This window comes from Enhydra lutris, unplaced genomic scaffold (assembly GCF_002288905.1).
Source record: "Enhydra lutris kenyoni isolate GAN:26980312 unplaced genomic scaffold, ASM228890v2 scaffoldscaffold96, whole genome shotgun sequence".
Lineage (NCBI taxonomy): Eukaryota > Metazoa > Chordata > Mammalia > Carnivora > Mustelidae > Enhydra > Enhydra lutris.
The window spans coordinates 762,100-778,147 of NW_019154180.1; the positions used below are offsets into that span (position 1 = coordinate 762,100).

At 47.0% G+C, this 16,048-nt stretch overlaps 1 protein-coding gene across 3 annotated transcripts in view; it reads left to right on the forward strand.

The window, feature by feature from the left end:
* The first annotated feature begins 298 nt into the window (after positions 1-298).
* LOC111139116 (myotubularin related protein 1) overlaps positions 299-16,048 on the forward strand; it is a 57,297-nt gene continuing 41,547 nt past the window's right edge. For 2 of the 3 annotated variants that reach the window (XM_022491267.1, XM_022491266.1), the window contains exons 1-2: positions 299-403; positions 6,170-6,275. The gene's annotated coding sequence lies outside the window, so the exon portion shown is untranslated. Of the gene's footprint in view, positions 404-6,169; positions 6,276-15,499; positions 15,524-16,048 lie in introns of all 3 variants that reach the window. The other variant, XM_022491268.1, reaches the window with a different exon arrangement.

Below are 16,048 nucleotides of genomic sequence, written 5' to 3' on the forward strand. Positions count from 1 at the left end.
CGCGAGGGCGGCCCGGGCCCAGGTGGGGCTCTGCGGACGGGGGCGCGGCCGGCCCCGCGCGAGCTCCCCGCCCCCGGCCCCGCGCGCGGCCTTGTGGGTAACGCGGGGCCGCCAGGTGACAGCTAATGGCGGCGGCCGCCTGAGCCGGCGGGCGGCGCGGCACGTCGCGGCGGCGGGACCCTTCCGGGCGCCGCTCCCCTCTCGCTGCGGCTCGTCCGCGGCAGCGGGCCCGGCGCGCCATGGACAGGCCGGTGGCGGCGGTGGCGGCGGCGGCGGCGGCGGCGGCTGGCAGCGAGGGCGGCGGGGGCCCGGGCCCGGGCTCGGCGGGCGGCAGGAAGCCCCCTCGGGGCGCTGGGGGCCCCGCTGCCGGCTCCCGGCAGCCCAGCGTGGAGACCCTGGACAGGTAAGCGGGCCCCGGGCCGCCGCGGTCCCCGCGCCCTGACCCCCGAGAGCCCCGCGCGCCGCGCCTGCCGAGTCCGGGCGTGCCCCTCTCCGTGCCCTGCCGCCCCCCCACTCCCCGCGCTCCCTGAGACCCCGGGCCCTGCCCCACCTCCCGGGGCCGCGCACCTGGCTCACTTCCGCCTCGAGGGCTGGGGCTCCCTGAGCCCCTGAGGGGCTTCGCAGCTGTCAAATCTTCTCAGTGCGTCTTCCCGCCGCACCTTGGAAGACGTCTCCCTGGCCTTGCCGCGGCCCTGGAGACTTTGGGAGGTTTCACCCAGGCTCTCCTTTTTTACCGAGGCCTTCCCTCCCGGGGTTGGAAGACCGAAATCCCACCACCGCCGCTGCTTGCGGGGCGGCGAGGGGGAGCGTCTTTGACGTTGGGGTTGGGAGTGGGGACTGGAGGATGCAACCCCGTGGGTGTTGGAGCTGGTACCAATGGAGGCAAAGTTACCCTGATTTGAAAAGCTGGGATGGATAACTTCCAAACGGCTCCTGGTGCAAGAACACACAATCGTTTATTTCAGTCTTTCACACTTTGAAGGAACCCGGATCATTGTTTTTGTGGACACAGAACTGCTTCTTAGGCAGTTGCAGAACCAATGTAAATCAGAAGTGGAAACCAACCGTGCCCAACTGGAAGGGCCATCCTAAGCCTCCAAGGACAAGTGATGGGTTGGTTATCCCGTAGCCCGGAATATCCAGTTTTCCCACATCTTGGCTATTTCGCTGACACGAGAGTGCAGTTAGGCAAGGGAGTGTTGTAAGGCAGCTTGGTCAGTTTCAGACGCTCATTCTTGCCTGTGTTAGTCATAACAGAGAGCTGAACTTTGGGGAGTTTCCCCGAAGCATAGGAACAGCAAGAAACACTCCCTTTGTTTCTACCTCAGTGTACTTACACTGTTTTTTAAATTAATCACGCAAGTGGTCAGCTTCACTGAGAACTAATCACAGCTAAGATAGTACTTGGAATGGTCAGATACTCTGTAATGTATGAGGGCTTGGAGAGTTATGGAATAATACAAGATGGCTTTTGCTTTCTGGCTCACCATCTAGTGAAGACTATGAACAAACCAGTAATTTAAATTGCATGTGCTGAGTGCTAGAAGTACTCTGGGTGGGGTATACATGGGAATCATCTGATAAGCTTTTTAAGTACTCCAGGTGATCGGGCCCTACTCCTAAGGCTTCTGATTCAGAAGGTTTGGGGTGAGGGCCAGGAGGTAGTATTTTCCAAAAAACCTCCGCAGTCTCAGTTGTGATCCACTGCGCTGTGGGCACACAAAGGTGGAGTGCTTGATTTAGTTTTAGTTGGGGGGGGGGGTATTGGGGATTCTGGGCAGTTAAGGGAAGGAGGCCTTCTGAGGAAGCTGACATTTGAATTGAGGGTGAGGAATGGGAAATTAGCCAGGGGACAGTGTGGGGAGGACCTTTTGGCCCTGGGAGTGGAATGTGCAGTCATGCCGGTGGTGTAGGTGATGCTAGATGTGCGGAACTGGTAAGAGAGAAGACGTGTGGGAAGGCAGGGGCCAGATCTTGAAGGGGCTTGGATGCCTTCCTAGGTAATTGTGCCTTTATCTTTTGTGCCTTGCTTCTTGGGGCATGGTTCTCTGTGACCTGCATAGGAATCATCTCCAGTGCACGATCCAAGTGCAGCTCCTTGGGTCCCACCTTAAGTCTGGTCTGTCTACCTCTGGGGTAGAGCCTGGAATTCTGCACTTTTAACAATTGCCGGTAGCTACAGGTAGATTGGGCCAGATGGTCTCTTTTGCCCAAGATGGTGCTGGTTTACTGGTGGAGCGGGTGTGATTATTAATAGCGTCCTTCTTCAACTCGCACTAGTGTCTTGGTTTGGATAGGAAATTATGCGGTCACCCTTGCTATAGGGACCACAAAAGGGTTTCTATCAGGTGAGCTACAGGGATGGGACTGATGTTCGAGAACATTTGTTCTGCAGCGGTGTGGTGAACAGACTGGAGGCAGGGAGTCTCACTGGAAATGTTAATCACTGGCTCCTTGATATGTGAGCGGCTGCTCTGTGTCAGGCACTGTGAGGGGCCGAAGGGTTTGGCAGGGAACAGACACACATTGCTGTCCTGGTGACAGAGGCAGACGACAAATGAGTCAACCGTATTCTCTGTCAGATGGTGATGGGTGCTAGGGAAAAAGTAAGTCTGGAGGGGGATATGAGGTGTTAGGGGCCTGCAGTTTGGGGGCTGAACTGGAATTTTACGTAGGATGGCCAGGGAAAGCCTGGCTGAGAAAAGTGACACTCGAGTACTGCCCCTAAAGAAGGGAGGGACCCAGTCGTACAGTATCGAGGGTGACAGCATTCCAGGCAGAGGCCTGTGCACCTGGGTGGGAGTGTGTGAAGTGTGCAAGGAGACCAGTGTCACTAGTGGGGAAGGAGCTAGGGGGAAAGGAGTAAGGGTTGAGGTCAGGTCACAGGGGCAGGTGGTGGAGAGTCGTGGGGAGCCATCGGGGCTTTCAGAGCAGAGGAGTAGAGGAGTGGCGCACCTGGTGTAGATCTCAGTGGGCTCCCTGTAGCTGCTCTGGGGACAGCGGACTGAACGGGGGCGGGGCTGAAGCTGAGAGACGAGCAGGTAGGCTGTAGCAGTCACCCAAGTGACAGCGGACGGTGGCCCAGACTGAGCAGTGGGGTAGAGGAAGGGAGAAGTGGTAAGATTGTAGATATAATTTGAAGAAAACCTACAGGGTAGAGCCAGCATGGTTTGCTAAAGATTGGTTGTTGGGTAGGAGAGAAGAATCAAGATGCCAAGATTCTGGGCACGAGAAAGTGGTGTTGCTGAGATGAATGAGATGGGAATGAATGGCACGTGGTTCTGAGGTGCCAGCTGTATATTCCAGAGCAGAGGTCAAAGAGGCAGTTGGTTTATATGGGCCTGGAGTTCAGGAGTGTTGTCTGGGCTGGAGACCTCAATGTGGGAGTCATTGGCCTAGAGCTGGGGCCTAAATTCAGGAGGCAGGAGAACACAGAGGATGGGTGTCTGGAAAAGGGAGTTGCAGTGGGAACGGAGCAAGGTGCATTCTGAGGACACTAGCTCATAAGAGTGAGCTCACCGAGCGGCTCGGTGAGTGTGCAGATGTGAGAGTGAAATGAAGTGGGGGGCGGGCTCCAAGGCTGACCCAGCTTTTGGGCTTGGGGTACCTGGGTAACTGGCTGTGCTCTTCCCCGACCTAGGAAACAGGGGTCGGGGAGTGGGTTGCAGGCTGAGCCCCTGAAGCTGGTTTGGACAGGTCAAGTTGGCAGGGTCTCAGGACCCCCTAGTACAGATGTCTCCTTGGATGCTGGGCATCGAGATCAGGAGACTCCAGGTTGGAGGAACAAAACTGGCCTCCTCCAGGCTGCGGGGGCTTCTTAGCGGCAGGGGATTGCACAGGGGAAACCTGGCTGGCCTTCTGTGATCCGTCGTCGTTGACAGGCTCGGATTCATACTCTTCTTTGAAGAGTGACTTCTAGAGTGGAAGCTGGCTCTACAGGCGAGGTGCAGCCTTGCCCCACGGACCGAGGAGCCCTCCCCTCTCTCCTGAGTACTGTGCTCCATGACGACAAAGCTGCGGTCCCGCAAGAGGATGTGGCTTGCTCAAGGTCACAGAGCTAGCTGATAACAGAAACAGGACTTGGATCCAAGCCTCCTGTCTACCAGCCCGCTATACCACGCTGTTTGTGACTGTGCTGGCCAGGCCACTTCTGGCTGCGTGTGGCAAAAAACACAACTCATGCTAACTTAAGCCAGAAAGGGAGCGTCTTGACGCACGTTGCTGCTGCAGACGAGGAAAGATGGCCAGGGGCACATTTGGAGCCAGAGTTGCACGCAGCATTGTCGGGGCTCCTCATCCCTTGTTTTTCTCTTGTCCCATTCTTTATCTCTGTGGGTTCCTCAAGGTGGTAGGGTTGGGGAGTGGCCTCCAGCAGTGCTGAGGGGGGGATCTACACAGCTTAGAATCCAAGAGGAAAGCCTGGGACTGGCCTGGTCTGGGTCACTCCCCTTCAAGTGGGCTCAGGAGGAGCAAGGTATCAGCCCTGCTCGGTCCCCCCCAACCCCCAGAATCCTGTGAAGTGGGGAAGGACCAGTCCTCCCGCTAGAGAAATGTCCTTATCAGAAGGAGGAAGGGATGCTGAGCAGATGATAACAGCAACAAGTCACCCACAGTGGGTGACCATGCAGGTTCCTGCTGTTGGATTTACAGTCAGGGGTGGGTGCTGGCAGGGAGGAAGGCAATGTGACAAGAGAAGGACGATCTAACCAGCAACAAAGGGGACTTAGCCTTTAACAAAGAAACTAAAATCCCCCATTCCCCTCCTTTCCTCTAAGTTAGAAATTGTAGTAAATAGATTTATGACATATGATAGGAATGTCTGCTTGTTCAGTGCATGTTTTTACTTACGTTTTCAGCCCCGCGGCTCACCACTGGGCTATCGTGATCAGAGGCAGAAATTTAGAGCGCTAGTAGAGAACATCAAATATCTTCATTTTACTTTAGGTTGTTTTATGTACTGCCTAGGGATTCCACGTTTTTCAGTCTTCCCAATATATGAGTGTGGATTTAATTAGTGATGAGATTTTTATAGGTCTGGAACATTCTTTACAGCGAAAACTACCTACAGGGTAAACTTTAATGAGCATCTTTTGCCCTTTGCTTGATTCCTTCAGTACTTTGATGAGGAGCCTGGCCCCTTGGAGGCAATTTTTGATTCTCTCACTGCCTAGTCTGCTCCTGTGTTCCTTTAGGTCTGGTGGGCACAGCCTGCCCACTGACCGGTCATGTGACCTTGGTCAACTGCTGGAGCCTCACTTTTCTCATCTTTGAGGTGGGTCACTGTGAGGCTTAGGCGAGGCTGTGTGTGGAAATGTGGTGACGCTTAAGAGCACCATGCAAGTAGAAGATGCCATTTCCCTTGCAGGACTGTGTTCTTGTGTAAGGCAGTGTGGCTGGCCTCTGTGGGGCTGGCCTCTGTTTCGCCTTCCAGTCCAGCAGGTCGGTCACGATTGGTTGTGTCGTGTTCTGGAAGGACAGCCCCAGTGGAGCTGGAGGCAGCCCTGCTACATTCTGATTGGGCGTGTCACCTCTGGTGCCTCAGTTTTCTCATCTCAGAAACATGTTGGCTAGTCCCTGATGTGTCTTCTTATCACACTGTGGTTGGGAGACTCTGATATCATAACAGACCGGAAGAGCCTTTTTAAGTTGTCAGTGCTCTTACGGAAGTGTAAGATAGCATTATTACTACGTGCAGGATGTCATTTGCCTAGTCTGGTCTTTTTAAACTCATATAATCAACTGTTTGATTAAAAGTCTATTCGAAAAAAACATATGCTGTAAGATAAATATTTCACTTAGAATTAATATTCCATATATATTACATTAAGCATATTCATTGCATATACTTGTAATATAATAAAATTCCCTAATGTTTAACTGTGTAAGGCCTAGACTCTTAAACATAAAAAAAAATTGGCTAGTGCTCGCTTCGGCAGCACATATACTTAAAAAAAAAAAATTGGCTAATTCATTTAAAATCAGCCTGGAACCTAATCTTACTTCCTGGTTATCAGTTAGTATTTTAGTTCTTATAGTAAATGTATTAACTGTATAGTCTCATAAAATTTTCTTTTCTTTAAAAAAAAGGAATGTACATATATCCTTAGTACTCATTTTTTTCACCGAGAGCTCATGTCTTAAAATATTTTAATCACACTATTTCTTTTAGTCCTACAGGATCACATGTTGAATGGTGTAAACAGCTTATAGCTGCTACAATTTCTAGTCAGATTTCAGGTTCAGTGACGTCAGAAAACGTATCCAGAGACTACAAGGTAAGCAACATTGAGTCTTCAATGTACCAAGAAGCTTTGCATTTCTTTAAAGATTATTAGTTATTTTAGAGAGAGTGCAGTGCACGCATGGGGTGGGTGGGGGAAGAGTAGGGGGAAGGGAAATGCAGAAGGAGAGGGAAAGAATGTGAAGCAGACTCTGTGCTGAGTGCAGAGCCCAATGTGGGGCTTACTCCCACTACCCGGAGGTCACGACCTGAGCCAAAACCAAGAGTCAGCTGCTTAATCAGCTGAGGCACCCGGGCACCCCAAGAAGCTTTGCATTTTCAGTTTGAGTGAGACTTTGGCCCCTTGATGCTCAACAAACATTTGCTTGGGAACAAGGATGAAAGATTTTCTGTTAGATCTGAACTTCAAAGGAGAATTTTTACCAGAATCTAGTATATGTACTCATGGTTTTGTAATTGAGAGGAAAAACTGTCTTTAGCTTTTGATCCTTTTTTAAAAAATCCATTTCCATTTTTATTAATTATATTACATATTATATTTTACATCTTATTATAATAAATGCCTATATTTTCTTTGATCATATTCTGAACTTCAGAAAATGTCTGATAGTATTTCCCAGCTTCACCATTTGTGTCTGTGTTTAGATACTACCTGTGGGTGTTCGGCATTAACAGGCGATACTACGATGCAAAAAGTTGCAGAACTCCAGAATATTGTTGGGCAGCCTCATTTTTTGGTCTTTAATTTGTATTCTCTGTTTATTCTAAAGTTGAGAGTGATAAGCTCCTTGTCAACAGAGACGGGGGCTCTTTTACTCACCACTGCTTCCCCAGCACAGTCCTGGAATATAACAGGTGCTCAGTAAATACTTGTTGAATTGGTTAACAAATTAAAAACTTACACACTCCATCTTTGTTAAGGCTAAGACTAACCCTGTTTAAATGTCAGTGAACTGTTAAACCATGCTTACGTTGCTTGAATGGAGGTTTCAGTCCATTATAATTATGTGTGCCTGCTTGTGAAAGATGATTGGTTTTCACAAGTGTGGACGAACTACATTTAGTATCCCAGACCACCCTCGGTCAATAGTCTCTCAAAATCACGGTCCTTACCAAGCACCAAGTTCTTACAGTAAATGTAAAGGTAAAGGTAAATGTAAAGGTAACCATATAGAATTACAAACAGTTCAAGCACTACAATAAAGATCCTAATTAATTCTTTTTTTAATTTAAACTTTATTTTATTTTTCCGGTGTTCCAAGATTCATTGTTTATGCATCACACCCAGTGCTCCATGCAATATGTGCCCTCCTTAATTAATTCTTAATACATGCTCCTTGCTTAAGGGACCTAATGGCCTCTGTTCCTCTCTTCTCTATCTCGTAATGTGCCAAGCGCAGAGACTGACTCAAGAGGCCATGTAATTGAAATTTGGCTCTCAGTCTGTACTTCCTCCAAGCCATCCGATGCTGTTGATTAGGCCTACCAGAGGAAAGTAGGCCTTTGGATTAGTAGAAATTGGATAACCTGCTCAGTCAGAAGAATGACAGTATGTCATTTTCAGTAGGTTTCCCTGCTCTCTGGTTTTCATGTTTGTCCATGTAGGAGCAGCTGGGGTACCCGGTGTTCCAAATCCAGCTGCGCAGACATGCCAGCCGCAGCTGAGAGGAGCAGTTGCTGCCTCACTGGTGCCTGAGTGGCTGGCCGCTGAGCAGCTGCCTACCCCGCCGGTCCCAGTTTCCCTGTTGCCTCATTTTAGCTGAGAAACTGCCCCACTGAGTGGAGAGGCTCAGGAACCCAGACTAGCAGAGAATAGCTCTCAGGCCTTGGAATGATTTTCTTTCCAGACAATCAGGAGTTAACAGTAATGTTTTCATTATGCTTGCGTATTTGTTAGTGTTGTGTGAGTTCTATGAAAGACTGAATGTTGACTGTGTGCGTAGCTTTCTAACCTCTACATTAATAGATCAGACAGAATCTGTACTTTAATGTGAAGCAACTGTTTTTTTTTTAATTTTAGTCTATTTACAAATTTTGTGTAGCGAAATTAGCTCATATTGGAATGGTTTAGCAGATGGTATTCTGAAGAAAAATAAGGCTTTTCTATATTTTGTAAATTGAATTTTAGGTACCTACATCAGATCATAGCTAAAGCTTTTGATGAATGATTGTAAGAGAACACATTTTCTAATTGTCTTTGTTATGTTTTCCCTGTAGCCAAGTGTGCAAAGTCAGAGTTAAATTTATAATTCAGTTTTTTTTTTTCTGTAAGAAGAGAGTTCTTTAAATAATAAAAGTGTAAAATGTTTCTAAACCACAAGGATAATTTTATATGCTCTGTATAAAGTAGTTCTTAAAATCTGAGTCCCCAAGACAGGACTCTGGAGTACCTCCAGCAAGGGAGCCATTGCATGTGGTTTTTCCTGAGGGTCCAGCCACAGTTCCTTGAGGATCTAATTTGCCGGCATCAATCAATAATATTTCAAATTATCCACTGTGCAAATATCTTATTTGAAACCGACACACAGTATGGGGGTTAATTTGTTACAGGTTAAGCGCGACGTCAGTAATTAAAGCGAGCTGGTGCTTATGGGGCTGAGCACTGGCATCTGGATGGGAAATGCTGATTGGCTTTTTCATCCTAGGCTTCTGCGGGCGGTGCTTACAGCTACCTCATCAACCCTCAAGCTCATATAGGGCTCTGTGGTTTTTTAATGCTTTTTTTGTTGGCTTTGTAATACTTCATGACATACAATCCATTCAGCCTGAAAACAGCAAAATGAGGTAGCTTTTATTATAACCATCATTTAACAGATGAGGAAACCAAGGCTCAGAGATGTCCGATGACTTGCTTACTATCACATAGTTGAGACTTGGAATTTTTCAGCAGGACAGCTATCCCACTGAAAAGCTGGAGTGCATTTAAAATTTTGTCCCCCTGCCCTGTCCACTGTTTTTCAAAATGTGGCCCTTGGGTTTCCCCACATCAGCGCTCCCCAGGGTGTCAGCAAAAATCAGCCCCAGTGGCCCCCCCCTCTCCCGGCAGCATCAGCCCCAGTGGCCCCCCCCTCTCCTGGCAGTGGGTTAGAATCTCTGTAGGTGTGGAACCAAAGGCCTCATAGATTTCTTATGTATGATAAAATCTGAAACGCTAGGCCTCCTAGGGTTAGAGCTCTTGAAACTGGTGATGAGACCATATGTTTCTGATGCAGTCCTGCAAATCTGAAAAATTAGCAACTCGTGTTAGGTTTTTGAGAACAGTTTTTTTTTTAATTTATTCATGTCATGAATTGACAATAGGCTCAGGGTCAGATCACCCAGACTATGGTAAGAATATCACTTTTATCACATGAGATAAATTTAGATGGTATGTCTGTGGACATGTGTTCACAGTTATATAATTTTAAATATGTGTTAGAAAAAGTAGCACATTGAACTTGTGTTTTAATGGATGCTGTTGTATAGAGCTGGGCAAAGTACGAAAAAGGAGTTGACTTAAAGTAATATAAATACTGATATTAGCATGGGCAGTGTAGAGCCAGAGCCGAACTTGTGAACTTGTGGAGGTGGCGTATGAAATGACAGAGGTTTGGGGACCTGTCCCTGCTGAAAGAGTAAGTAGCTACTGTGTTGAATTTTAGTTGAATGGTCGACTAAATTAGTAAGTGTATCCTTTATTACCAAGTCATCCTGAAGATTTGCCTGGATCATTATGACTATTAGAAATGTGATAAAATACTTCATTTTGTTGGACCCCCTCCCTGTGTCCCTGGTAGCAACTCAGCTCAATTGCTTTTCATTTTTACTGGGCTAACAGAGTAAAAGCCTCTCTCTTGAATTTGTCAAAGATTTTAAGAACAGGATCGGAATGTAACGTTCCATAGATTACATGAAATAATACCGTTACAAATTGTAACAAAACTTCTTAGGAGCTGTTAGTAAAAGTGACCTCATCATCACTATCACCACCTCTGTTTGTCTCCTCTTGTTTCTCCTCCCCTTGTCCATGAACAAACATTTGAAAGAAAAAAGAGAAAATGGTCCTGTACTAAGTGTAATTAATTAGCAAGTTAGTATGGTGAGTAAATTCTGGATCCTAAGCAAAAATTTCCAGAAGGGCTTTGGTGGGAAGTAAGATGCAGGGTATAGGAAAGGCTTCATCATGCTTGAGCTAGGTTTTAGTTAGTATTTCTTAAATCGAGTGCTAGTCTATGAAAAAGGAAGCTCAAACATGATCTTTCAATCCATGGCCGTAATCCATTGTTTATAGCGTGGCCTCATGATCTGTTTATTAAATCAGAGTTTGCAAACGCAAGTGGCTGCAAGCTAGGCACACGGGAGGCGATAGAGAACAGCATGTCCCCTTAAAAACAATTTAGAAAACACCCTCCTACTGCCTGTTTGAGCAATAGGCCGCCAGTTTGTAACCACTGCAGTAGAAAAGTGCTGTCCTATCTCCCAGGGTTACTTGTGGGGAAAAATTATTTCTTAAAAATATCAAGATTTCGTAAGTCAATGAAAAATACCATATGATTTCACTCATATGCGGAGTTTAAGAAACGAAACAGATGAACATGGGGGGAAGAAGAGAGAGGCAAACGTGAAACAGACTCTTCGCTCTAGAGAACATGCTGAGGGTGGCTGAGGGAGGTAGGCGGACGGGTGAGTGAAATGGGTGGTAGGGATGAAGGAGAGCACTTGTGGAGAGCGCCGGCTGTGGTATGTAAGTGATGAATCACTCAATTCCACCCCTGAAACCAATATTACACTGTTTGTTAACTAACTGGGATTGGAAACTCAAAAATTTTGTCAAGATTTTGGCTTCTGCTTCTGGAAAGATGGAGTCAGGTATGTTTTCCCATTCTTCATGCTAAGTACAACCCAGAACCCTGGCCATCAGCTATAAAAGAAACATAAGAGTCCCCCCCCCCAAAATAAATAGAAGAAGGCAGACTAATCAGAGATCTCAGGACCCAAGGAATGACATGGTGGTGAGTCCCTGGGCTTTGTTTCTGCCCCATATGTCCCAGACTTGTTGCTGAAAAAGCCAGCAACCCAGAAATGCCAATGGGCATGGACAACACAAGCCTACTCTCTCAAGCTAAAGGACCAGGAAAGGGACAGCCTAACAAAAAGAAAACTTGTAGGCACTCTCCACTGCACTCCAGCCAAACACCACGGAAAAAGCTGTGGCCCCACACCCACCCTGCCAGCAAGGCCAAGTTGGGAGCCTAGATGTCCCCCACCTTGCCAGGCTGCAATGGGACACACCAAACCCATGCAGTGGTGGTGTTGGGGGAAGCCTAGTGGAGACTCAGACTTTCCCATCCGCCCATCAGTAAGGAGGCTGTGCCTCTGCTATGGCGTCAGTGGAGGCCATGTCGGGGGCAGTAACAAGGTACCCGTGCCACTGCCAGCCAGGGAGATGTCCGGAGCAGCCCAGGGGGAGCCGGAACTCTTGCCCCCACCCAGCAGTAACCGGGAATCCCCCATCCTATGGTGTCCATGAGACCGAGTGGGGAATCTGGACTTGTACTCCAATAGGCTGCAGCATGGGGGTACCCCGCTCCCGCTGCAGCAGTGTCTGAGCGAGGCGGCTGAAATGGAAGGTCTCAGTAAGATCCCTGCTCTCGTGACTGTTACTCACGATGTTCAGATTGCCATTGAAAGCCACTCGTTACACCACGATCCAGAAGGATCTCAAACTATATGAAAAGAGAATCAGTAGGTGACAGAACTGAGATGACAGATGTGAGAGTTCTGTGAAAATGATTTTAAAGAAGCCATCAGAAAATTGCTTCAAACAATTAAAAATATGATCGAACCAATGAAGACAGAGGAAACGAGAGAAAAGAAATAGGAAAGTTTCAGCAAAGAGATAGGAGATAGAAGAACCAAATGGAAACTTTAAAACTGAGAAATATAGTAACTGGGATTAAAAAAAAAAAGAACCTCAGTGAATGGGTTCAATAGCAGAATAGAGAGGACAGAGAAAAGAATTGGATGGGTCTTAAGGGAATTAACACTGAGCCAAAAACGCCACTCAGCAAAGGTCATGTACTATATGATTCCATTTATGTAACAGTCTTCAAATGATAAAATCACAGTCATGAACAGATTACTGGTTGCCAGGGGCTAAGAAGGGGAGGGGCAGTGAGGGAAGCTGATGCGGCTATAGAAGGGTGACAGTGGGGTCCTCCTGGTGATGACGTTCTGCATCTTGATTGTATCAGTGTCAATTTCCTGGTGCTGGCATTGTTCTGTAATATGCTGCCATTAGGGAAGCTGAATGACATGGTACGTGGAATCTCTATTATTTCTTACAATTGCCTGTGAATCTACAATTATCTCAAAATTAAAATTTAGTTTTTAAAAAAGTCAAGATTTTTTTAGACTGCTGAATGATTCTATGTTGCATGTAAAATAAATCTTGATGAATACATCTAAAACTCATGATACATCAGAAGTATTATTTAAACGAAACAAAGTTATGCCAGTAAAGATGGTAGAATTTTGTTGGAGAAAGGATATCAACAGTTATCAGATCTCAGTTTACTAGTTCCATTACAAATATCCTCATCTCTTTCCTGAGTGGGAGTTGGGGCCAACATGTTTCATCGAGGGTGGAATTAAACACGAACAGCTTCATCACCTTTCCCGGAGGGCTTCAGAGAGTGGAAAGTGACTGTTGTAGGCAAGAGTTTGACAAAGGGGGTCGGGCAAGATTCAGGTGTGACCAGTCCCGAAGACCGGGACTATATTATATATATGGGGTTATATTTTGAGGACTAGTTAAGATTTGTCTTCACCTGCCCGGGGCCTGTGACTTTAGCCAACCAGTGACCACCACATTAGGTAGAATTCTGGTTATTAAGACACCAACAGCAAGAGGAATGATTTGAGCCAACAGTTCGCTCTTCAGAGCAGGGTACGTACCCCTTCTTTTTAACTCGTTTTGTCACGGTCCGATAGCTACAGCAAAATTATTTATAGGCCTCACCCCTGAAATAGAAAACAGTGGTGTTCTTACTTCACTATCGCAGTCTTTTCTTAAATAAGAGAGAAAAAAAAAGAAGCCTCTTAGATGCATAAGCTCTAAACAGGTCACTTATAAAAGACTGATACTTATTTGCCTTAGCCTCTCTGGGCTCTGTGCGCCAGCGCAACCCTCTGTCACAGGGGCATAATAGTATCTCCTTCCGGTGGCTGCGAGGGTCCGAGCGTTGAGATGACTCGTGTGAAGCACCTAGCACGACACCTTCAACACAACTGCTTGCTGGTCTTTGTCCCACAGGCACTGGCTGCGTTTGAAAGCTTCCGAAATCCTTCCAGGCCGTTGGAGGTTCTGTGGTGTCACCTATTACCTTATGAAGAATTAAGACGGGGCCAAATGGAGTTAGACCGCAGTTACTGGTCAAAGCTGGCTTGGAGGGCCTGGCTTAGGTGTAAGGCCACAGTGGGCCCCGAGTTAAACACACTTTCCCAGAGGCAGCCGTGGACACCCGCGGCCTCTTCCTCAGGGCAGGGCTCACAGGCCGACCTGCCACCGGCCCGGGAGACCAGGCCGTACTGTCCTGGTGTGCTCATGCGGGGCCCGGAGAGCCCAGAGAGGCAAGGAAGAGCACAGCGACCCCCTCACCGAGAGAGAGTGGTCCGTGGGAGCCCTCGCCTCTCTGGTGCGGGGGGCCCCAAGGGACATTTTGAGAGGGGCCTGAGAGCAGAGGAAGGGAGTTTTAACCCCAATGCAAACTTGTATACAAATTTAGATCTTGGTGCTTGTCTGGGAAAAAAATTCACTGTTTTCCTCTGTGCTACTCGCACTGTACACATGGAACCATTCACTAGAGAGGGAACATGCTTGGAGCGGGAGACCTTCTCTCTGGAGTCTGCATTGCCATCTCTGCCCCATTTTGCGCTGGTTACTCACATAGGCATGTATTTTCTTGATTTTGTACAACTTTCCCAAGGTGTAATTCACATAAAGTATTCATTTTGATAGGTATTCACCTCTTAATCGCCACGATCAAGAGGATAAACATACCCATTGCCCCCTCCTGAAAAAAAAAAAAAAAAAGGCAGGTTTAGGTTTTTTAGTTTAGTTTATGTTTAGGAATTTATGGGCTTTAGGTGTCTGAGCTATAGTATCATCAATTATTTCAGAACCTTTTTTAAGTCAGTGGATATTTTAACCCACTGAGCCACCCAGGCGCCCCATTACATCAGTGGATATTTTAATGATGATACAATGATGTTCTTTGAAGTCAATAGCCTTGTATTCATATGATCTTATCTATCTTGAGTAAAACTATAAAGCTAATAATTGGAACCTCTGCTGATTTTTTTTTTTTTTTTTATGATCTGTTTCCCATAGAACCTATAGTGGTTAGGTGGTAGGATTTCTGCTTGGGGACTGGGGAACAGATGTTCACATCTTCCTTGCTTTCCATCCATTCTCTGAGTGTTTTCTCCCGCCAGAGCTTCACCAGTGCATACACTGTGTGTTCGAGTAGAAGTCACAGGCTTAATTAAGGGTTAATAAAGCTTGGCTTCCCCCCTCTTCCCCTCCCCTCCCAGCAGAGCCAGCTACCTCTTCCCACCTGCAGCTGCCTCTTCTCTGTTTGTAGGGTGAGGGGCAGGCACCCTTCTCTCCGCGGCCTAATGGCCACAGCACAGAGTTTCATTTTGGTGTCCTGAGCGTGAGTTGGAAATATAATTTCTACAGAAATCAGCTTAAGATTTATGGTTAACTGGGGTTTATGATACCATTAGCACCAACAGCTGAGCTGTGCTCTGGGTCAAGTGTGGGGGCTTTTGTGGTTTTTGGGTTCCGTTTTTGTTTTGTCTCTGTGGGCTGGTTTGGGAGCAGAACCGCCGTTTTGTGTCATTGTTTCTATGGGGAAAATGCATTCAGTATTCCAAACAGACACACAACTGAACTTCTCAAACACAGTCTGTTCACAATGGCTTAGAATGGTACTTGACAGAAGGGGTTTGTGTTTAAAATAATGTAGTTTGTCTTAGCCTAAGGGCAATAAGTTTCTCCACATCAGAGACTTGCCTGAGAATTACAGGACAAATGTGTTAAGATTGATTCAATAGCGAACAAAACTTAGAGGGCAAATGTGTTAGGATTGATCAGGTTGGTTTAGTGAGAGGATTAGTCTGTTCCATCGGGATGGGCTGGTGAGCTTAACAGCATCTTTCACAGGTCAATAGTGATGTGTCCATGATGATGATGTTCTGTGTTTTAACTAACAGGTTTTCAGGAGGCCTGATATAAGGGTAAGGATATGTGGCTTTCTACACATGGACCTCCTACTTGTGTGTCTCTGTGCTTGATGAACACTTGGTCGACTTAGTGTTCTTTACCTTCTCACTGGGTTTATGAGTCACTCGGATCAACTTGGCCTGCTGTGTCATAGCTTTAAGTGTTCACTAGAAAAGCTTTGTTTGTTCCGGTGTTTTTATGTGCCGTGAAAGCCGGTGTGTGTGAGGGCAGGATGCTAACGTTGTTGCCAGCGTGCAGTTCCGACTTTTGTTGGGTTGCACGAATTCTAACCGAGTGGAGATTCCCAGCAGGGGCTCTTATGGCCAGTCCCGCAGAGTCCTCTTTTCACCTTGCTTACTATGTAACTCATGCTAAAGAATTTAACAGCAGCAGCAAAGTGGTGATTTGCTGTCTGTCCTCTCTAATTCTCAGTCCAAGTCACCTTTCTGTCTGCATGCTGACTCTGAAGGGCAGAAGTGCTAGTCTTGAGGATAAATTTAGCAGAATCAGTCCCAATTAGTATTTCTTAAAATACAGAT